Here is a 25472-nt window from a genome sequence, read left to right as displayed (position 1 = left end):
TATAATAAAACTCAGACTTTCTGGTATTTCTTGGATTCCTAAGTGATGACATTGTGCTTTGCTTTTCTGAGCTTGTGGCAGTTTCCCGTGGAAAATGCAACTCGCTGAAACTACTGTAGCTGTTTTCTGGTGTGTCTGTGGGATGAAATAAATAATAGAATAAGTCTTGCTGATGTTCTGTCTGCCACAATTAAGAGCAGACCCACTGCAGAACGCACAAGATGAAGAAGCGGCGTGCATCTCCTCTGAGACAATGACTATGGTGACAAAGCAGCAGTATTTTATCCCAGAAAACTTTGTCAACATGTTGCTCTATTGTTCTATGTTGCCATGTGAGAACTGAATTCATAATCCAAAAAAGCAAAGAGTAATTTAATCCATGCGGTATATCATACAATCACATTTTAAAAGGTCTATAAGGAGAAACGGCTGTTTTCCAAGTTCTCCTACTGTAGGTGGCACAGAAAGTGTCTTTTATAGAGCAACAATATTTTGACAGGGACACGTGGATAAACCTACTTAAATATTTACAATATACTACAGGAAATTAGATGTCTTTTTGTGTATTCTTCAAAATATGATTTCCACAATCCTGGAAGGAAAAGATATGTTTTAACGTACCTTGTGGATTTGGCATTTGCTGGCCTTTGAATAACACCGAACTGCTGTGGGAGCTCCATGGACCACACACAGCACTTTGGTGAAAGCACATCCTGGCCAGTGCCTGCTCGCTGAGGCGCCATGTGTGGGAGGAGAGTTGAACCAACGGCGAGTGGTGGTCAGCATGATCCAACAGGTGGTTCTGTCAGGTAGCCCAACATGTTCTGGTCTACATGCTTTAAAAAGTGACATGGTGTCAAGTCCATTGGTCGGCCAATATTAAAGCTACTCCTTTGCGGTGGTACAATTTATTTTTATTCATTTCCTCTTGCATCATACAGCCTATACAGACTGTGAAGATTATAAAGTGTAGACTTCATTTGTTATGATTAGGCTATATTTATTCAGTCAGATGAGGTCAACATGCACTAATAACACTACTGCATCCACCACTACACATCTTCTCTGAACCTCCTTGGCTCCTGGTTGGCAACACTCAGGCAGACAACTGTTCGACCCCACTTTCCAATAAAAGCTATCTGCTGCAGCAAGATGAAACATGGGCATGCCCGTACGCTTTTTCAATTGCTGTGTCCTTCACCAACGAGGCACTGGCATGCTACAGTGCCATAGCTGATATTGCCTCAAAATGCAAGTTGTACATCTCATCTGAGTCACTCAAAGCTGACACAAAGTCAATCCACTCAAGGAACCTCCAAAGAAACCGAATAATGTCATGGTTCACATTCTGGTTATAATTTTCTGATCTCTTGGTTGCTACTCCTACTATTATTAACACTGACATGGTTTATTTCTAGCATTTATCTCCTAGTGATATCTCCTCCACGTTATTATTCTCCTCATGCTTTTATTTTGACGGGCCTACTCCTTGTGCATGTCATTGGCTATACTTCCTCGGCACTCATCCAGCTGTTGAACTTAGGCCACTGGTTAATATCTGGCTCTCATACAGTAAAGGTTGGCAAAAATAAAAATCATGAACCTTCATGCTTATGTGCCCTGGGAGGCCCTTGGTGAAGAATCATCAAAAAATGTCCTCGACAGACATGACATCATCTCTCACAAATTTCTTCCCAGCCATATTTTTTTTTATGTTTTGAAATGGAAGTAGGCAAACAGTGCCAAATCAGAAAGGTATGGTGAATGGTCAGCTTAGTAGACTTAGTCATCTCCGATCATCCATTAACATGCAGTGAACACAGTCAGTATGTTCCTTGGTGGTAGGAGTTGCAGGTTGTCCAGACTTTGGGTCACCTTCAGTGCTCTCTTTACCCATCTTCAGTTCAGCTGCCTACTTTTGCATAACTTACAAAGGTGGAGCATCATTCCCTAATTTTGCAACAATATCAACATTCATTTAATTAGAAATTGAATGCTTCTTCTGCCAATACTTGATGAAACCACAATGCCATTTTTCACCTTTTTAAGGAATACTTGCTACCACCAACATTTTAAGTCTTCTATTAGACACAAAATATGGTTGTACTTGTAAAAAAATAAATAAATAAAAAATTCTCATGAACAGCTTTAAAATACCCATAAAGGCATACTAAGGTACATGGATCTGACATTACTGATTCATATTCAAAGTACTTTTCAGAAGATGATAAACACAAGCCTTTAAAGTTGATATTTTTGTTGTCGCTTTTACATTTACTTTCTTGTTGATATTGTGTTAAGCAGCTTCTGCAGGGTAACCTCAAGGATCTGCAAATACGCTATGAGGGTGATGAAGCACTGGTAGTTCACACAAGGGTCTGTCACCAACCCTCTCGCCAGCTCCATGCAGAGGAGCGACATGGATAGATTTCTGGTTCGAGCATGTTTGCAGCAGTAAGGGGTCTTACTGTGTAATGATTATAACATGTGACTCCAGAGTTGTGGCTTTTATGCTGGTTTTTGTCAAGGCAGTCATGGGTGTAAGTCTTCCCTCTGCACTTTGATGCTTCAAGACTCCTTTCCACCATGATATGAATGAAGCACGGCTCTCATCTGGATCCAGAGATTAAAGCCATAATGGAGTCACATGTCATTTCATTACATTGTTGTTCCCTTCTTTATAGATTGTACACCCTCCCCAGCAATAATGACATATTACGACTTGTGAGTAACTTACAAGAAACGTGCGTCAACAACCACATAACTTACCTACAACTTGTGTCCCGCATGTGCGGGATGTATGAGTCATACGCTGGCACACACTGAAAATTTTAAGCATGCCCAAAATTTTTTCAGATGCTCGGCGTATTTGGATGTATATCAGCGTGCATCAATGTGCTCTTAACTTAGAAAAAGCTTACCCATAACTTATTCAACTTATGAATGCATTTTTAATATGGTTGGCATACGCTGGCGAAATTGTCAAGGAGTGACAGGGCCATTACAGCCTTACTCCAAAATGGAATCAATTTACAACCCCAATTCCAATGAAGTTGGGACATTGTGTAAAATGTAAATAAAAACAGAATACAATGATTTGCAAATCCTCTTCAATCTATATTCAATTGAATACACCACAAAGACAAGATATTTAATGTACAAACTGATAGACTTTTTTGTTTTTGTGCAAATATTTGTTCATTTTGAAATGGATGCCTGCAACACATTTCAAAAAGCTGGGACAGGGGCAACAAAAGACTGGGAAAGTTGATGAATGCTCAAACAACACCTGTTTGGAACATTCCACAGGTGAACAGGTTAATTGGAAACAGGTGAGTGTCATAAAAATTCATTAAGGTATATCTTATATTCCAATTCTAAGGTGGAACTATGCTAGTATACTAAGATATATCTAAATATCTAAAAAGGAAGAGTAAAATAGAAGAGTAGAAAAGAGTAGAGTAGAGCCACGTAGGTACCTGGTCTTGAGAACCAGGGATGGTAGGTTGAAAAGCTTTTTTATCCCATGGGAACTCTCCCTACCCACCCAAGCGGCTCAAGAAAAATGTATATATAATAATAAAAAATAAAATAATAAAATCATATATAAAACTATATTTAAATATTAAGGGTAATAAACAACATATACAATAAATATGGTAGTATATAATTTACAGGAGTAGGCATTAAAACCTAAATATTAATACAGGAGAAGATTTGGTCATGGTCATGGTATTTTATTATAGAAACAGAAGCTATGATGTAACTGTATTGTTATCTATCTAAAGTAACTCTGCTAGCATACTATAGGAAAATAAAAAGCATAATCTATATGCTATCAAATGGAAACCTAAGAACTAAGGTACTATATGTTGATATCTTTAAAAAGAACACATAAACCAACACTGAATGTCCATGACCTTCGATCCCTCAGGCTGCACTGCATTAAAAACCAATATCATTGTGTAAAGGATCATACCGCGTGGGCTGAGGAACACTTCAGAAAACCATTGTTAACACAGTTCGTCGCTACATCTACAAGCATTGGGACCTTCAAAGCAGCAGAAATGTTTCTGTATGCTACCCCAGATTTGTGCCTTGAAACATTCCTGTCTCAGAGGTGTACAGACAATTCCTTTGACTATATGCAGACAGGTGTGTGCTTTTTCAAATCATGTCCAATCAACTGAATTTACCTCAGGTGGACTCCAATTAAGGTGTAGAAACATCTCAAGGATGATGGAAACAGGCCACACCTGAGCTCAACTTTGAGCTTCATGGCACAGGCTGTGAATACTTATGTACATGTGATTTCTTGTTTTTTATTTTGAATAAATTTGCAAAAATGGAAAAAAAAACTTTTTTCACATTGTCATTATGGGGTACTGTTTGTAGAATTTTGAGGGAAAAGATTAATTTCATCCATTTTGGAGTAAGACTATTTTTAACTTATGGTTCAAATTTTAACCAAACTAATTTTGGACAAGTTATTTAACATTACTGTCATGTACGTGGAGCTGAGGGAGAGTGCTCCAGCCATGTTGATCAGGACAAACAGGACTTTTTACCTTGCCATTATGGAGTATTCTGTGTAGAAGTTTGAGTAAAAAAAGTTTCATCCATTTTTATTAAGGCTGTAATATAACAAAATGTGGAAAAAATTAAGCATTATGTATACTTTCTGCATGCCCTGTATACACACACAACACATAGATAGATAGATAGATAGATAGATAGATAGATAGATAGATAGATAGATAGATAGATAGATAGATAGATAGATAGATAGATAGATAGATAGATAGATAGATAGATAGATAGATAGATAGATAGATAGATAGATAGATAGATAGATAGATAGATAGATAGATAGATAGATAGATAGATACCTTTGATAATTGTATTAGTCAGTCTAGCTGCTGCTTGAAATCATGGTTCCATCCATCCATCCATTTTTTTATACCAGCTTACTCCAATTAAGGGTCATGGGGGGTGGTGGAGCCTATCCCAGCAGTCATAGGGCATGAGATGGGGTACACCCTGGACAAGATGTGTCAGTGTCCGGTGATTGTATTAATTATTTATGTACCCGGCTGGACATAATAAGACATAGTGACAGCGCACTGCTTCAGTCATGTCATTTCATGACTGTACGTCTATGACCATGGGTCATCTACAGAGGAACAGACGGTTCATACTTGTATTGTCTGCTTCGTAAGAGGGATTCAATAAAATGCGGTGTATTATTGCGGTATTTATAGTGTGTTTTTTTTTCTCCATAGCAGAGGGCGATGTGGTGCAACACGTTCCAGCTGCTCGCACTGTTTCGTGCACCATCGCCAGTGTGTTGTGCATGCCTGTGTGAACGTGCGTCCCTCATGACAGCAGGTGGAATGTTTCGTGGTTCTCCATTTCATGTTTGGTTCGCGGATTTTCTTCTGGTTTCTGCGTCTTTCATGTTCTGTGGAGGCCTGGCGCCAGAAAAAAAATAATAAGGGGGCGATGAGTTTATCACAGGGGGTGGGGTCGCCCCCCCAAAAAAAAGTGCGCACCGGAGGGGACCTGCCTCTGAGCATGCGTAATGAATTGGGTGTGCTCCTGGAAAGCTCATGTATTTAGGCTACACCATTGTAAGAGACTGACTAAGAGTAAAGAGTGATGACAGTATTTTTTTAAATTATTATTTGAACGTATAGACCCTCTGTCAAGTGATCTCCTGCATACCACAAAAACAAACCAACAACTGATCTGAGAAACGACATGAGACAGTAGATTAACCCCACATACAGCCCTCCATCACAAGCGCAAACACACCGCAATTGGGCATGTGCGCCACTCCATGGCACAGAGCCCAACTACGCATGCAGTCACAAAGTTCTTCTGAAAAACTGGAGCGATCTGAATTCAGTTGGATGAATATGGGTGTGTGTGTGTGGAGACAATTCGCCTCGTTCACAACGTGGCAGAACTTAACGATGCACTGTTACGCACAATAGCGCGCAACAACACAGAACACTATTCTTGACCGTGCGTAATGGTTCCTGATAATTATCCAGCAACATGTGCCATTAATCGTAACGTGTGGTAACAGGTTGCAGCAGTTCCTGAGGACACCTGACGCCTCTGCCCCGAATCATCACATTCGTGATCAGCAGGCAAGAATGTGTACTTTGTGGCATTCGTGACTTGTCGTCGTTATGTGTAAACGCAGCATTAACACCCTCCCCAAGTGAGTCGTGCTGCATGATCTGCCGTTTGCTTGGTGGACTTGACGAATCCCAGGAACTCCAGCTCTGACACTGCTTGAACGAGCATGCTTTAGTTCGTCGCTGGACTCAGGATCCTTGCCCTCTGCCGCACTGACAAGTGCAACCCTCAACCTATCAAATCGCTTGAACACAGACACACGTCATATCTGTTTGTTTTAAAATTAATTACTTTAGTTAATTAATTTGGTTTATTTGTTAAATGCATGATATTATTGAATAACTAATATTTTGCTATATTTTCCAGTATTTCTTTTTCTTTCTTTTTTCTTTTTATTTTTTGATAACTCTCACATCCGAGGGGGCGGGGTTGATGACGTGAGGGGGCGTCGCCCCCAAACACCCCCTCGTGGCGCCGGGTCTGGTTCTGTGTGAAGGGGACTTTAGATGCAACATTTTTGTTGCATGTTCTGAGGGTTCTTTGTTGTGCTTTTGTTCCATTTTGTTACTATGACCACAGCAGATGGTCACCCCACACAGTCTGGTTTTGTCACAGTTTCTTCCTGTAACCAAAAAAAAAAAAAAAAGCCTGCAGAGCTTTTCTTGACCACTGTCTCCAATGTGCTTTCTCATGGCCTGGGTAAGGCTTAAATCTAGTTCGTGTGTGTGTGTTGCACCTTGACATGACTTTTGTTGTGATGTGATGCTGTATAAATGAACTGAACTAATAAAGCTATGGAGTATTTTGTTAACCCTTTGACTAATACCTAAACATCTGCAGTATGAACACATCTGATTGTTTCATTTCATTTCCACTGTGATGGTGTACAGAGGCACAAATACAAAAAAGTTGTGACAGTCCAGATACCTATGTACCTGACCGTATGTCAAGTATCACATGTTGTTGGACTGGCTTTCCTTTTGGATCCACTTAAGCAGTGCAGACGTCACTGTGTGTTCTAAGAGGTTCCACAGTGCTGCTTGAAACAACAGAGAGATTGCATGTTGAATTTTCATGAGTAAAGCCTCAGTCCATATTTCTGAATGTGATTGATCCTCTGTGTTCTCTGGCAACAAGTCGAGTTCAGTAGCGGTTATAAATGGATACGTTTAATTTATGGAGCGTCACACTTGTGTGCTTTGTGTTTTTTTGGGGGGTTTTTTTGGGCTTAAGGTGGAGCCTCCATAAAACTGGTGGACTATCTGTCACAGTAAACCACAGAGGTTTTAATTGATTTAAGGGGGTGCAAGAAGAGCACTATGTAAGAGAGGTTACCAGGTTACACAGGTAACTTATGTCAACAACCAGCGACTTAAAGTGAAGACTGCATGTCTTTGGTGTTGAACAGAATTAACTATGATAGCCATGTGGCACATTCTCTGGTTTCTGGTGTTGAGGACTCACTGTTAAACCAAACACTCCATTTTAATAAAATAATTAAGTTAATGTAACTCAGACTTTGAAAAAAGTTATAATCACTCATTTCCATTAATTAACCTAACTCAAAAATTAATTGTTGTTAACAAATCAGTTCCTTTAAGTGCATTTAAAGTTTTGGGGCATTTAAGTGTTGGTGATGTATTTCCAGTGCATTCCATTCACTCATTTTAATTGAGTTTATGTAACGGAGGCCAGCAGGTGTCGCTGTCCATATGTAGTTAGTACACCTCACTCCAAACAGCTCAAATAATTGTAGTAGTAGTAGTAACAGGAGCATGAGGCGTTAGAGGCAGGGACGATTTTACGCAGTTTGCACGATTCCTGCATCATGCACACTAAGTGCGCACTTCATCCAAACTTCGCACTGTGTGTGAAGGGGCCCTAAAGATTGTCTCAGTAGGTGCAGAGGATGCAGGTATGGCCAGATATTTGCAGGCAAGTGTAGCTTGGTTTGGAAAACTGCTCTGGATTTCTTTCCAAAACACCAAAGGGTCAGCATCCTCTGTCATGTATGGTTTACTCAGGTAGACAGGGAGTTTATGCAAGGCTGTGTCATCTGGCACAGTAGCTGATTGGCTTTCCATGTAGGAAAAGGCAAAGAGAAAAAGTGTCTGGGGCATTTCCTTGTCTGGGTACCGATGACATGTTGGGGAAGACTACTGTTCCAGTCGTCTTCCCCAACATGTCTTGGTTAACTAAGGAAAAGACATTTTGCTTGGAAGCCTATTTCATCAACAAATCCTACCATTTGGAACATAACTTTGAAAGAACATGACTTTTATGCAAAGCGACCAAGATAACTGAAACTTTGGGGAATGATCGTATACAGAGTCTTTAAGTCTTTGCAGGATTTATTATACTTTTTAAGTTGTCTTTTATGTTCTGTTTATTTTGGGTCACCCTGTAGATCAGAGGCCTCAAACTCATTCCAGAAAGGGCCGAGAGGGTGCAGGTTTTCCTTTGCAACCACCCATTCCACCAGGTGATTTCACTCATTAATTGATTCCATCTGCTCAAAGTGATGTTTATCAGTAAAATCACCTGGTGGAGTGGGTGGTTGCAAAGGAAAACCTGCACCCTCTCGGCCCTTTCTGGAATGGGTTTGTGACCTCTGCTGTAGATGTCATTTGAAATTTGAAGTTGCCTTGATGGAGCCACAGACTGGAGTATTGCAGTACTTGCAGATGGCTCGATGGATTCCTGGTGTCCTTGCGGTAATTAGTTCACCAAAATGATCTAGTACAGATGGCCTTTTAAGTCTATTATCCTGTTCCCTCTTGCTGCTATCACAAACTTTGGAACATTTTTCTGGAAACTAACTCTGACCATCAAGGTCCTGAAATGGCTTGACAACCATTTTGAATAATTGGATAATGTAAAGCATTCTGGGAAATGAAGTATATTTCCACCAATTTGCATAATTTGAAAGTTATAATGCATCAGACTAAATTATCTGTTTCATAGATGATGCTTTTATTCTTAATTGTCAATGAGAAACATTTGCTGTAATTAAATTATAATGTTTGTATGAAATATGTAAAAATGTATGTATGAAATATACTGCAAAGCATGATTCTGGCATACAGCAAAATTATCAATTGGAATTTCAATTGTACTTCCTTCAATTCGAATTTGAATTGCAATTCTACTTCCTGTTTGCAACCTCAATTCAAATTCAATTCAAATTCATGGAATTGAATTGGAATTTTGGGAGACATTCTCAATTCAGCTCGGACTTTTGCAGAAGCCTGGTGGGTATGGACCGGTTGTCTGCCTGTGTGTTTGCCATCCAGGGTGCAAAGATGTAGTGTGGTGGATGCAGCAGTGTGTGGCACCAGCAGATGCTGACCTGACAATACAAGAGCCTATAAACAAACATCACTTTACATCTTATTTAGAATAAAATAGTAATAACAACAATAATAAACTATATTAGTGTAGTCTATTTTAATATAAGAAATGCAGCTTAAAGTATTTTACATAGTATCCACATTGGACATTCAGTTTGTTCTGCAGGCAGTCCAGCACTTTGTAAGGCTTGAGTCAGATACTTATAGGAGCTTAATGCTTCACTATTTAGGTCCCAGTGGCATGCTTTAAAAAAATAATAAGTATAAATTTCAGTAAATTCAGATTTTACTGGAAAGCTCGTCTGGCTGGATAGAAGACAAGATTCATGAGGGAGGTTTAAGGGAAAATTAAAAAAAAACATTGGTCTATGGTTGGCTATTTCTGCCATTGTAATGAAAGGTGGTGACAGTTGCTCAGGCAAATACATTGTTAAAACTCAGGCACTGCAGCTTTGGATTGTATGTGGCTGCCATCTATTGGACAAGCAAGTAACATCACTTTGTAAAACCATTTGCAGACAGTTTTATACCATTTCAAACAGGTGAAATACTTTGACAAGAAATTATTAGTGGGTATTTAAATGTACTTTTAAATGGACAACAAATAATACATAATCTAATTTTGCAATAATGCACACCTCGCCAACATCTAAAGAGTATTAATATAAGAGAAATATTCTGCAAAGAATCTCAGGAGTCACTCAGAAGTGTACGTAACAGATCTAAAATAAACATTTTTTGTGTGTGTGTTTATGGCAAAGAGGAACCATGGTTTGTAAAGGAGAGGGAAAAAAACAGATATCCACAAATTTATTAAAAGAACTCACTTATATCCTATAACATGTGTTGCGGTGGAAGCCTGGGTTTGAAGCCAGGAAAAAAAAAAGGGAGTGGGTGGGTGCAGGAGTCAGCCGAGCGCGTGCCTCCTGAGGTCCTCTGGTCTCTGTCTGGAATCAACTTCACCAACCCCTGGGCTCAACTCCCATCAGCCCCATACCCCGTCTGCTCAGAGCCAGACACCACTGTGACCGCTTGTCCTGAGAGGCCTGACCACCGTTGTGCCACAGGACAGTACACAAACAGCGCAGACACACACTGACCTGCCCCCCTGCCATTACGTCGACTCATCGAGCCCAGTCGGCTGAGTCATCCCGTAGGCTTCCAGTGCAAGCAGCTCCTTTTTGGCTTTGGAAGGAGATTCTGGCAGAACATATTTGCTCATTTGTCCCCACACATGTATGTGGTTTGGTAACGCTGCAAGGGACTGCTGCTCAAGCCTTTCTTCATTTTTTTTCGTTCTGTCCACATTCAGATCCAGCTAGTCCTTTGCTGGGTAATGTCCTCCCACACCGTCTGCCTCTGCAGCGCTTTTGTCGCACATAATCAGCCTTTTACAGCTTTTCTATGTTTTAAGATTTAACAATGGTGTGCAAATACACTGCAGGCATTATTTAATTTTGTATGCTAATGCATGCTTGCATTTGGGGTTGCTGGCACATTGGTGAAATACACTTGAAATGCATTTGGTGTCTAGACATGAACAAGAAGAATTTTCCCTCTTTTAACTTGAGACATGGCATTATTTCTGTGTGTGTGTGTGTGTGTGTGTGTGCATCCCTTTAAGAAGACCCTACTTTCCTGCTATGACAGGCAGATCTTCAGCAGTTTCCAGTGGACCCCAAGCAGTCTACTAGATGTCCGACTTAAAGGTCCATTTTTGCATCTTTTGGAGAAGGTTGTGTGGTTGTTTGCCTTCATATTCCTGATACATGTTCCCAGAAGACACAGAAAAAGAAGCCGAGAGTGAAATGATGTTGACTCTGTTAATTTAGCAGAGCACAGCATGCTACCTCTCTGTGGAGAGGAACACTGGTTAACAACAACAACAAAAAAATTCTTGCATGGACTTTGAGATGTTTCTGTGAAGGCTCTCAGTTGTCCAGGTGGTCTCCAGAGTAGAGAAGCTTGAATCTTTGACTGGACTGGGTTGCTTGACGCGAGGATGTTTAGTTTCAAATCACAGAAGCTTCCTCAGCTAAAATTCTTGCTCTGGTAGTCTGATTTCAGTCTTGACTCTTATCGAGAAGAAGAGAAGCTGAGGAAGCTTCTGCGATTTGAAGCGAAACTTCCTTGCGTCAAGCAACCCAGTCCAGTCGAAGAATCAAGCTTCTCTACTATGGACTTTGAGAACTGATTTAGGGTCATTTTGGGGTGCTGAATCCAAATCTGAGCTCAGATTTCCTCTATCACATCATATTTTTTTGCAATCTACATGTACCATATTGATGGATTACACAAATGTTGCTCATTCACTCATGAGTTTGATGCAACTAATCATACACAAAAGCATCTTCAAAAGCATAGTTTTTAAAGCAGAGAGGCATAATATGTATGGCGCCGAAGAGGTGTGCGAGACTGCAGCTTTTGCGTCAATGCTTGATACGAGAAATATTTTTTCATATCTCAAAAGCGTGATGTGCTTGGCAAAACCTCACAACAGATTCAGATTCAGCGCCCAAATCCATTGAAAAACTCCATGCAAGAAAATCGTGTTGACCGGTGAAATATACAGAAATAGAAATCAATCACCACAGCTTCCTGTGTGCTGAAATTCATCTGTTTCGTAATGTTCAATGCAAACGAGCTCCTCCATCTGCTCTGTTATTTTGTTGGGGTTCAGGCCTATCACCTGATTGCAGCTGTATATACAACCACGTAGCTTTTTTTTTTTTTTTTGGTAGTCATTTGTGAGAGAATGCATGTCAGACAGCAAAAAGCCTCTGTGTTCTATCATTATCAATAATTGTCCACAGTCAGCAACACAAAAGTAAAAATTGGCTTTCAGCCTTAAACTGGTCTCCCATTGACACCCAGCTGTGTCCTTTAATGGTGCAAAACAGGTCTGTGGTAACAGCAGCATTGTAGAATGTTGTGACCAATCGGGAAGAGAACTTGTTAAAAAAAATTGTGACATTGAGACACTAAGTCATCAACATACGTGAATAATCGATGTAATTTGTGCAAATAGGAGGTAATATGTGTCTTTTACTTTAATTTTACTGACAGCTTTAGAGTTATTTTATTAGTCCATCCTGAAATATATTGCTTGTGCTTGAATATGGATTTGGCTGTTCAGTTATTGTGATGAAAAGTTACAATTAAAGGCTATACAGTACATCCGGAAAGTATTCACAGCACTTCACTTTTTCCACATTTTATGTTACAGCCTTATTCCAAAATGGATGAAATTCATATTTACTTCAAACTTCTACACACAGTATCCCATAATGTACAACCCCAATTCCAATGAAGTTGGGACGTTGTGTGTAATGTAAAAACAGAATACAATGATTTGCAAATCCTCTTTAACCTATATTCAATTGAATACACCACAAAGACAAGATATTTCATGTTCAAACTGATAAACTTTTTTGTTTTTGTGCAAATATTTGCTCATTTTGAAATGGATACTTGCAACACATTTAAAAAAGCTGGGACGGGGCAACAAAAGACTGGAAAAGTTGATGAATGCTCAAAGAATGTTATGTGTTGGACGCGGGCGGAGAACCAACCAGCGTTTGAAGGACCCAAGCATAAAATAAGCAGAGCACGGTACAAAGGATAACAGAATTTAATAACATAACAGTGAGTGCTATTAATAACAAATGAGTGCGCGGTCTGGCGAGGTGGAAAGACGGTGCGCTCCCAGCAGCACAAACGGTCCGGAGCCAGAACAGTTCGGACCCAAGGACCCCGCCGACACCCCCCAGGTGGCCGCGACCAACCGAGTCTGTGAAAGAAGAAACCATCATGTGAGTCCACCACTCCACACACAGAGAGACCACTCAAAGGTGTACATAAACAGCAAACACTTCCTGGCTTAATCACCAATCAGCTTCCCACCCTGCAGGCATGGAACACCCAGTTCAATTCTCCACTGCAGTGGAAGCTGATTAAACGACTAACATAACAGCTCAATATAACAAGGTGTGAGGGACACCACATTTACTGACTGTACTCATGTTAGTCACAAAACCTAAAGTACCTCAGGAAGTGTGCTGACGAGCGTGAGACCTCACCCCCTCCTCTTTCACAGACCATGGCATCAAACCTGGTACGGTCTCTGCATCCATGATGATGAGATGGCTCTCTAGACGACGATCTCACCCGTCTGGTCACAAGGTCGAGTCTCTGGCAAATACACACTGTGTACTCCAGACTTAAATGCAACCGTGCCCCAATCCATATAGATGCACCACAGCTGTGAGTCCTGACGAGCTGCACATGACCAGCCTCAGGTGATCAGGGTGAGGTCCTAATAACTCAGCCACACAGCCACTCAGTCCTGAACGCATGCTACCTGGAAGGAAAAACAAAAGACAAAGAACAGAAGACAGAAACAAAAGGCAGCCAGGCACCCCAGCCATACAACAAAGAACACCTGTTTGGAACATCCCACAGGTGAACAGGTTAATTGGAAACAGGTGAGTGTCATGATTGGGTATAAAAGGAGCATCCCCAAAGGCTCAGCTGTTCACAAGCAAAGATGGGTGAGGATCACCACTTTGTGAACAACTGCATGAAAAAATAGTGAGGTCAGGTGGTTCACCTTGTTCCTGTAGTTGGTCTCATCATTGTTGCTGATGAGAGCTACCACGGTTGTGTCATCCACAAACTTGATGTGGGGTTGGTGTTGTGCAGTGGTGTGCAGTTGTGGTCAGCTGTAATTGTAACTGAGGCTGTAATTCTGCCAAAAGTGCATCAACAAAGTATTGAACAAAGGGTGTGAATAATTATGTACATGCGATTTCTTAATTTTTTTTTCAAACTTTTTTTCATGTTGTCATTATGGGGTGTTGTGAGTAGACTTTTGAGGGGAAAAAAATAATTTACCCCATTTTGGAATAAAGCTGTAACAGAAGAGTGAAGCACTGTGAATACTTTCCGGATGCACCGTACATTGCAGATTGTTTTCTGTTTTGGAGCAGAGCAATTTCATTTACAGTGGCCGTGTACAGCAGTGTGCAGTGGCTGTGCATGTGGAAGATTAGAACAGTGACATGAGATGCTCAGCGTCTTGTTGCTGAGGCACACAGTGGCTCCTGTTCATTCAGGACAAAAACAAATTATTGACTTTGATCATAAATACTGTCATGGGCTAGCAGGGCAGGATAAAAATGCAATTTCAGTATACTGCTTCTTGTCACCATTGACTGAAAATGTCAATAAATGTGTAAATGATTAAATAAAGTCATCTTGTTTTTTCTTCTTCCTTCTTTGCGGGGTCAGTGTGCTTCTTATGATTTTGACAAGTCATTATACACGTGGATGACATTTCTGACACAAACCATTCCATTTTATCCAGGTTTGGGACTGGTTCCAAGTTAAACTGTGAGAAATATAGGGTTTAGTGTCTTGCTCACAGACACTTCAGCACAACTGTTTCCAGATTGTTTACTGTGCCAGCACACGTCACAGCTCTTTCGCCACCGTCTCCTGAAGCAACACGATGTGGTTTGGCTCACTGTTGTTTTTGACTCATTCCTTTCATTATATTCATTACAACGTCCTGTGTTCAGATCAGTTCAACAGCTTTGTGTTTTATCAGCTTCAGCAGCACCAGCGAATGATCCGGTCAGCCGTTCATTTCACTCTTTCCTCCTCAGAGCGGCTCCAGATTAAAATCTTGTTCATGGATGTCATTCATGGATTTCCATAAAGACATCTATGAACAAGATTTCATAGAAGTCCTGTTCAGGGGTCACATTCAGAAGTGTCATTTTCTGCTCTTCTCCTATCTTAAATGCTTTCTTGGCTGTTCAGTACAGGTCCATTCAAGTTCATAAATACACTCAACAAAAATATAAACGCAACACTTTTGGTTTTGCTCCCATTTTGTATGAGATGAACTCAAAGATCTAACTTTTTCCACATACACAATATCACCATTTCCCTCAAATATTGTTCACAAACCAGTCTAAATCTGTGATAGTGAGCACTTCTCCTTTGCTGAGATAATCCATCCCACCTCACAGGTGTGCCATATCAAGATGCTGATTAGACACCATGATTAGTGCACAGGTGTGCCTTAGACTGCCCACAATAAAAGGCCACTCTGAAAGGTGCAGTTTTATTTTATTGGGGGGGATACCAGTCAGTATCTGGTGTGACCACCATTTGCCTCATGCAGTGCAACACATCTCCTTCACATAGAGTTGATCAGGTTGTCAATTGTGGCCTGTGGAATGTTGGTACACTCCTCTTCAATGGCTGTGCGAAGTTGCTGGATATTGGCAGGAACTGGTACACGCTGTCGTATACGCCGGTCCAGAGCATCCCAAACATGCTCAATGGGTGACATGTCCGGTGAGTATGCCGGCCATGCAAGAACTGGGACATTTTCAGCTTCCATGAATTGTGTACAGATCCTTGCAACATGGGGCCGTGCATTATCCTGCTGCAACATGAGGTGATGTTCTTGGATGTATGGCACAACAATGGGCCTCAGGATCTCGTCACGGTATCTCTGTGCATTCAAAATGCCATCAATAAAATGCACCTGTGTTCTTCGTCCATAACAGACGCCTGCCCATACCATAACCCCACCGCCACCATGGGCCACTCGATCCACAACATTGACATCAGAAAACCGCTCACCCACACACGCTGTCTGCCATCTGCCCTGAACAGTGTGAACTGGGATTCATCCGTGAAGAGAACACCTCTCCAATGTGCCAAACGCCAGCGAATGTGAGCATTTGCCCACTCAAGTCGGTTACGACGACGAACTGGAGTCAGGTCGAGACCCCGATGAGGACGACGAGCATGCAGATGAGCTTCCCTGAGACGGTTTCTGATAGTTTGTGCAGAAATTCTTTGGTTATGCAAACCGATTGTTTCAGCAGCTGTCCGAGTGGCTGGTCTCAGACGATCTTGGAGGTGAACATGCTGGATGTGGAGGTCCTGGGCTGGTGTGGTTACACGTGGTCTGCGGTTGTGAGGCTGGTTGGATGTACTGTCAAATTCTCTGAAACACCTTTGGAGACGGCTTATGGTAGAGAAATGAACATTCAATACACGAGCAACAGCTCTGGTTGACATTCCTGCTGTCAGCATGCCAATTGCACGCTCCCTCAAATCTTGCGACATCCGTGGCATTGCGCTGTGTGATAAAACTGCACCTTTCAGAGTGGCCTTTTATTGTGGGCAGTCTAAGGCACACCTGTGCACTAATCATGGTGTCTAATCAGCATCTTGATATGGCACACCTGTGAGGTGGGATGGATTATCTCAGCAAAGGAGAAGTGCTCACTATCACAGATTTAGACTGGTTTGTGAACAATATTTGAGGGAAATGGTGATATTGTGTATGTGGAAAAAGTTTTAGATCTTTGAGTTCATCTCATACAAAATGGGAGCAAAACCAAAAGTGTTGCGTTTATATTTTTGTTGAGTGTATTTAGACAGTGGCACAATTTTTGTAATTTTGTCTTTTGTACACAATCGCAAAGAAGTTTAAATTAAATGATGATGTTCTTCTGAACTTTCAACTTTAACTCAAGGGGTTTGACAAAAATATCCTATTTAGCATTTAGGGATCCCAGCAGTTTTTATCCACAATCGCTACATTTTTAGATGTCAGACTAAATGTAGTCCTAACTGTTCATGCAGATCGTCACTTTTACAGCCAGTTTTCATCAGATAAGTCAGTGGTTGGATACATGAATATTTTCAAGTTACTGAATATGTTTTGGATGTCATTAACATTAATTATTAAGAAACACAAATGGTATGGCACTCTGTGATAAATCTGTTTGTAGTAGAAAATCAAAAATCAAGTGACTTTTCAAGAAGGAGACAAGTGAGGAAAACCACCGAGACATCCATCACAACTCTGAAAGAATTCTCGGACTCTGTGGCTGTGATTGGAGAAACTGTGCATTGTGCTACTTTTGTCGGTTGCATCACCAGGTATACAGCTTCATGATGGAGTTGACCAGAGAAGGACTTTCTTAAAAAGCAGACATGAATATGAGAAGACACATGAGTTCCTTGTATTAAAATCATTCCCTGCACCAGTCCATCATGAACCTGTGACTGGTGGTGCACAATTACAGCCAAGGAAGCTCCATCAGAGTGGTGATGAGTGTCTTGGTGGCTTCCCTCACTACTCTCCTTCTTGTATGGTCATTCTGTTTTTGAGAACTGCCATGTGCAGACTGGCTACTCGCATCCTGCACATAATCTGTTTGAACTCCTCCCCTCAGACAGGCTTCTCAGATCTCTGAGAGCTGTAACCACATGGCACAGGAACAGTTTCTTCCTACAGACTGTCTCCATTAAGAACAGTTACAAAGGACCTTTGCAGTAAACACTGCTTTACATATATTCTATTACGCACTTTAATGTACAGTGCAGTCTTCAGTCCTGTATATATCCTTGTTTATAGAAGTGCTCTTATGATGTAGATTTCATGTAATGCCTGTTGAGAGCATCTGGAAGCCACAAAAATTCCGTAGTGTGTCATGACGCACATGGCCAAATAAAGAATCTTGAATTTATCATATAGTACCATGCTGTTTGTATTTCTTAATTGTAGATGTAAATGAAGTCCAAAAAATATTTAGTGACTTGGGAACGTTCATGTATCCATCCTATGATTTGCCGAAACAAAATATTGTAAGGCTGTAAAAGGGACATGGATGTTGGATTTACGGGTTGCGGTGAAAACTGGGAGATGTCTGAATTTGTTTGACACAAAACCATTGCAGTGTTACCCAAGGATCCTTCAAAGAGACTACGTAGCAAAGACACCCAGTTGTCAGTTTCATCACTGGTTAGCATCCAAATCTTACAACCTTGAGGCTAGTATCATAGATTGGTGAACACAGTCTCTCTGTATAGCTTGTACAGGTCTTCTGTGCTCTGTCTTCCACAGTTGTCAAGAAAGATTCTGAATGGTGGAGAGGGTTTGATTCACCTGAAATTGACCTGGTATTCTACCAGGAGTTGGCAAAATGTACCAAACAGTAAACAAAGTTGGCAAATATTTCCTAATCATCACAAACACTGTCACTAACCTTCCTTTTCTCTCAAAAATTCTTGAAAGGGTAGTTGTAAAACAGCTAACTGATCATCTGCAGAGGAATGGTCTATTTGAAGAGTTTCAGTCAGGTTTTAGAATTCATCATAGTACAGAAACAGCATTAGTGAAGGTTACAAATGATCTTCTTATGGCCTCAGACAGTGGACTCATCTCTGTGCTTGTTCTGTTAGACCTCAGTGCTCATATTTATCTAATAGATTACAATTTGTTCATGTAAATGGGGAATCTTCCTCACAGACTAAGGTTAATTATGGAGTTCCACAAGGTTATGTGCTAGGACCAATTTTATTCACTTTATACATGCTTCCCTTAGGCAGTATTATTAGACAGCATTGCTTAAATTTTCATTGTTATGCAGATGATACTCAGCTTTATCTATCCATGAAGCCAGAGGACACACACCAATTAGCTAAACTGCAGGATTGTCTTACAGACATAAAGACATGGATGACCTCTAATTTCCTGCTTTTAAACTCAGATAAAACTGAAGTTATTGTACTTGGCCCCACAAATCTTAGAAACATGGTGTCTAACCAGATCCTTACTCTGGATGGCATTACCCTGACCTCTAGTAATACTGTGAGAAATCTTGGAGGCATTTTTGATCAGGATATGTCATTCAATGCGCATATTAAACAAATATGTAAGACTGATTTTTTGCATTTGCGCAATATCTCTAAAATTAGAATGGTCTTGTCTCAGAGTGATGCTGAAAAACTAATTCATGCATTTATTTCCTCTAGGCTGGACTATTGTAATTCATTATTATCAGGTTGTCCTAAAAGTTCCCTGAAAAGCCTTCAGTTAATTCAAAATGCTGCAGCTAGAGTACTGACGGGGACTAGAAGGAGAGAGCATATCTCACCCATATTGGCCTCTCTCCATTGGCTTCCTGTTAATTCTAGAATAGAATTTAAAATTCTTCTTCTTACTTATAAGGTTTTGAATAATCAGGTCCCATCTTATCTTAGGGACCTCGTAGTACCATATCACCCCAATAGAGCGCTTCGCTCTCAGACTGCAGGCTTACTTGTAGTTCCTAGGGTTTGTAAGAGTAGAATGGGAGGCAGAGCCTTCAGCTTTCAGGCTCCTCTCCTGTGGAACCAGCTCCCAATTCAGATCAGGGAGACAGATACCCTCTCTACTTTTAAGATTAGGCTTAAAACTTTCCTTTTTGCTAAAGCTTATAGTTAGGGCTGGATCAGGTGACCCTGAACCATCCCTTAGTTATGCTGCTATAGACTTAGACTGCTGGGGGGTTCCCATGATGCACTGAGTGTTTCTTTCTCTTTTTGCTCTGTATGCACCACTCTGCATTTAATCATTAGTGATTGATCTCTGCTCCCCTCCACAGCATGTCTTTTTCCTGGTTCTCTCCCTCAGCCCCAACCAGTCCCAGCAGAAGACTGCCCCTCCCTGAGCCTGGTTCTGCTGGAGGTTTCTTCCTGTTAAAAGGAAGTTTTTCCTTCCCAGTGTCGCCAAGTGCTTGCTCACAGGGGGTCGTTTTGACAGTTGGGGTTTTTCTGTAATTATTGTATGGCTTTACCTTGCAATATGAAGCACCTTGGGGCAACTGTTTGTTGTGATTTGGTGCTATATAAATGAAATTGATTTGATTTGATTTGATTTGACTAACATATGCTAATTGTTATTCGCAAACATTTGCCCTGATGTTGCTAATTGTCGCTAAAAGTCCGCAAATGACGCTAATGCTAGAGGTTTGTTAGCATTCGCGGCTCCATTAGATAGTAGCTGTACAGTAAAACAGGAAGTACCAAGATTTGCAGGGACAATATGAACATACCAGCTCTGCCCCTGACCACATGCCCTTTCTTGACCAATGTGTCCACATGAGCAGAAATGGTCTTGTGATTTAGAGGCCATCAGTACTGAGCCTAAAAATAACAGCGTTGTAGGGTGGAAACTAGCAATGACACCGCCACTGTAACACAGGGCTCTAAGTCTCAGTCACTTGCGATGCATTTGAAATGTTGACGCACCAACCAGTGGCAATAAAACAGAACCTGAATCAGATATGATTCAACTTCATGAAAATTAAATTTGACCAAACTCCAATCTTGGCTGCTTACAACTGCATGGATGTGTGACAACCCCAAAAGACTAAAAATTTGAAACCCAAAGCTATGTGCTGAACACCGTGCCATTTTTCATTTCATGTCCTGGATCCTTACATGTGGATTAGAGAAAAGATTCCCCACTTATTCTTGAAAGTCAGCAATTAGGGATTATTGAGTCATGCTTTAGCACTATTATCTTAAAATTATAAAACGATGCCTGCAAGACATGTAAGATATTAATTGATGGCAGAACCTGTAGTTGTAAGGCTTATAAGTTATACTCGTGCATGCACACACATACTATGTTTTGACCTCCTGGCTTCTATTTCCGTCAGAGAGGGTATCCCCCTTCAGCAGAACCTTAACATCATTCACGGCAGATGACTTGAGGTCCTTATGCGTGCACCTCCTTTGCTATTGTCTTTGAAGCGTCGGGAGGCTTTGGCTGGGCCTGGCCACAGTGATGATTACACTCATAGTTAGTCTGACATGTGCTCTGGTTTGATGGAGACAGGATTTCTGGTTCACTGACAAATAGAATTAGCAGTGCGGTTGCTTGTACCCAGGCCCTTAGTGCTACCTTGTTCCTCTCTTAGTCACTCTGCCATGGAAGATTTTCTGGAAATCTCCACAATGATAAAAGACCATGAGTAAAACCCACAGTGAACATATCTCCATCCGCTTTTCAATACTAGTTTTCAACCTTTCCGAGGGCATTCTGGGGACAAATTGTTAATATACGTCTTTGCTGCTGCCTAACATATTATCAAGCACAAAAATAAACAGAAGTGTCTAAATGTCTCCATGGAAACAGACGTTCCAAAGACCGCCATGAGCAAAAGTAAATTGGCTTGGATGATTTTATTTGAAAGGCTGTGTTTGCTAACTAATATTGACTTGTTGAGATTATCATAACTGGTGTTGCTTAATCAGGATGTGACCACCAGACTATTGCACAAACTGAGTGCAATGCTGTCATGAAGCAACATGACTTGGGTACACTCTGTAAAACTACTGAATAAGACTGTGCTGAACTCTAGATCCATATGGAGCATCGTAGTAGCATACTTAATTTAATTTGTACACACATACATACACAGACACACACACACAGACATGTACAACCCCAATTCCAGTGAAGTTGGGATGTTGTGTAAAATGTAAATAAAAACAGAATACACTGATTTGCAAATCCTCTTCAACCTATATTCAATCGAATACACCACAAAGACAAGATATTTAATGTTCAAACTGATAAACTTTATTGTTTTTGTGCAAATATTTGCTCATTTTGAAATGGATACCTGCAACACGTTTCAAAAAAGCTCGGACAGTGGTATGTTTACCACTGTGTTACATCACCTTTCCTTCTAACATCACTGAGTAAGCGTTTGGGAACTGGGGACACTAATTGTTGAAGCTTTGTAGGTTAAATTAGTTGTTCAACAGTCCGGGGTCTCTGTTGTCGTATTTTGCGCTTCATAATGCGCCACACATTTTCAGTGGGTGACAGGTCTGGACTGCAGGCAGGCCAGTCTAGTACCGACACTCTTTTACTACGAAGCCACGCTGTTGTAACACATGCAGAATGTGGCTTGTCATTGTCTTGCTGAAATAAGCAGGGATGTTGCTGAAAAAAACGTTGCTTGGATGGCAGCATGTGTTGCTCCAAAACCTGGATGTACCTTTCAGCATCAAAGATGTGTAAATTGCCCATGCCATGGGCACTAACACACCCCTATACCATCACAGATGCTAGCTTTTGAACTTTGCGCTGCTAACAATCTGGATGGTCTTTTTCCTCTTTTGTCCAGGGGACATGACGTATCTACTTTGCATCTGTCCATTTCAAATGAGCTCGGGCTCAGAGAAGGCGGTGGCATTTCTGAATGTTGATGTATGGCTTTCACTTTGCATGGTAGAGTTTTAACTTGCACTTGTAGATGTAGCGATGAACTGTGTTAACTGACAATGGTTTTCTGAAGTGTTCCTGAGCCCACACAGTAACATCCTTTACACAATGATGTCAGTTTTTAATGCAGTGCCGCCTAAGGGATCGAAGGTCACAGGCATTCAATGTTGGTTTTCGGCCTTGTCGCTTATGTGTCAAAAGTTCTCCAGATTCTCTGCATCTTCTGATTATATTATGGACTGTAGATGATGGAATCCCTAAATTCTTTGCAATTGAACATTGAGAAACATTGTTCTTAAACTGTTGGACTATTCTTTCATGCAGTTGTTCACAAAGTGGTGATCCTCGTCCCATCTTTGCTTGTGAACAGCTGAGCCTTTTGGGGATGCTTCTTTTATACCCAGTCATGACAATCACCTGCTTCCAATTAACCTGTTCACCTGTGGAATGTTCCAAACAGGTGTTCTTTGAGCATTCATCAACTTTTCCAGTCTTTTGTTGCTCCTGGCCCACCTTTTTTGAAATGTGTTGCAGGCATCCTGCTGAATGTAACTAATAAAGTAACTATGTTTCTGTGTAGACTCTCAGTTGTCCAGGTGGTATCCATAGTAAAGAAGCTTGAATCTTCGACTGGACTGGGTTGCTTGACGCGAGGAAGTTTCGCTTCAAATCGCAGAAGCTTCCTCAGCTAAAATTCTTGCTCTGGAAGTCTGACTTCTGTCTGACTCTTGTAGAGAAGAATAAAACAGAAGCCAACAAAAGCTGGAGTTTTAAACCTAACCAGACCCCTCCTACTGAGAGGCAGACTGCTATAGGCTAATGACTAAACAATAGCTCTAATTAGCAACTATTGTGCTGTAGTTAGCACACCTAAAGACAGGACAGCTGTCCCTCTAATGATGGGATGGATGCCTTTCTGATGGCTCCCTTGATGATGTGAATGACTCATTACCATGAACAAAAGACTGAAACTCCTTTGACCTGAGTACCCCATTGTAAACAGGGGATAAAGTGTGTCTCAGACCCCCTCCCCGGTTAAGGCTGGGTTTCAAACGTTTCACAAAGAATGCCTCCTTGACCCCTCTCTCAAACCATTTCTTCTCTCTGGCTAATATTTTAACTTCCTTGTCCTCAAACGTGTGGTTAGTGTCTTTGAGGTGGAGGTGAACTGCAGACTGAGGTCCACTGGCGCCCTCTCTGCGGTGCTGGTATAGCCTTTTGTGTAAAGGTTGCTTCGTTTCACCTATGTAGTGTTCGTTACAGTTTTCCTGACATCTGATAGAATACACTACATTGCTCTGTTTGTAACTAGGGATCATGTCCTTAGGGTGAACTAATTTCTGTCTCAAGGTGTTAACCGGTTTAAAGTAAACTGGGATTTTGTGTTGTCTGAAGATCCTCTGTAGTTTTTCCCCTACTCCTGCTAAATAAGGGAGAGACACTCCTCTTCTTCTTGTCTCCGTCTCCTGTCTATCTGGTCTCTTTGTTCTCTGGGACTTCTGCACTTTGTCCAGGGACCATCATGGGTACCCACATACTGTGAGGGCTTTCCGGACACGTTGTTGTTCTTTAGCCCTTCCCTCTGCAGTTGTGGGCACCTGTAGGGCTCTGTGTTGAAGCGTCCTGATCACCCCGAGCTTGTGTTCAAGGGGGTGGTTTGAGCTGAAGAGCAGATATTGGTCAGTGTGAGTTGGTTTTCTGTAAACACCTGTCTGGAGCTGCCTGTTCAATCCAATCGTAACATCACAGTCCAGGAAGGCTAAATGGTTGTTTCTGGCATCCTCACGTGTGAACTTGATATTGGCGTCCACCGAGTTGATGTGTTCTGTAAAGTCCTCAACTTGCTGTTGCTTGATTTTGACCCATGTGTCATCAACATATCTGAACCAGTGACTGGGAGAGATGCCCGTGAAAGACGTCAAGGCTGTCTTCTCCACTCGCTCCATGTACAGATTGGCCACAAGGGGGGATACCGGAGACCCCATCGCACAACCATGAATCTGCCTGTAGTAATTCCCCCTAAACAGGAAATACGTGGTGTTGAGACAGATCTCCAAGAGTTGGCAAATGTGGTCTTGTGTGAGTTTGGTCCTTTCAAGTAGAGACACATCCTCCAGCAGTCTCTGCCTCACAGCTGAGACGGCCTCAGCAGTGGGGATGCAGGTGAACAACGATGTCACATCAAATGACACCATAGTTTCATCTGCCTCCAGCTGTAGGCCCTTGATCTTGTTCACAAAATCTTGTGTTCTCCACATGGTGGTCTGAGTTACCCACTAGAGGAGCCAAAATCCACTTGAGGTACTTGGCCAAATCGTACGTGATGGAATCTGTGCTACATACAATAGGCCTGAGTGGCACGTCCTGTTTGTGGATTTTGGGCAGTCCATAGATGCACGGAGTGGCGTCCCCAGGGTACAGTCTGTAGTATGTCTGCCTGTCAATGAGTCCCTCTTTCTCCAGGTTTTGGAGGTAGCTAATGATTTTCTTCTTATAGCCGCTCATGGGGTCTGTCTTCAGACATACGTATGTGTTGGAGTCACTGAGCAAGTTGTTGATCTTGGCCTTGTAGTCCGATGTGTTCAGGACCACCGTGCATCTGCCTTTATCCGCTGGCAGGATAAGGATGCTTTGGTCCTTTTGCAGTGCTGACAAAGCTTTCCGTTCTTCTCCTGTGATGTTGGACGGAGTAGGCTTAGCACTGTTCAGCACTGCTGTGACTCTTAGTCGGAGATCCCCAGCTTCTGACTCTGACAAACTGTTATGTTTAATGGCTGACTCTACTGCAGTGATGTAATCTACTGTCAGAATATGTTTAGGGGTCACTGAGAAATTTAGTCCTTTGGCGAGCACATCCTTTTCTGTCTGTGTAAGAACCC

This window comes from Thalassophryne amazonica, chromosome 8, assembly GCF_902500255.1.
Source record: "Thalassophryne amazonica chromosome 8, fThaAma1.1, whole genome shotgun sequence".
NCBI classification, from domain to species: domain Eukaryota; kingdom Metazoa; phylum Chordata; class Actinopteri; order Batrachoidiformes; family Batrachoididae; genus Thalassophryne; species Thalassophryne amazonica.
The sequence above is the reverse complement of the archived record's forward strand: the minus strand, read 5'-3'. Positions refer to the sequence as shown.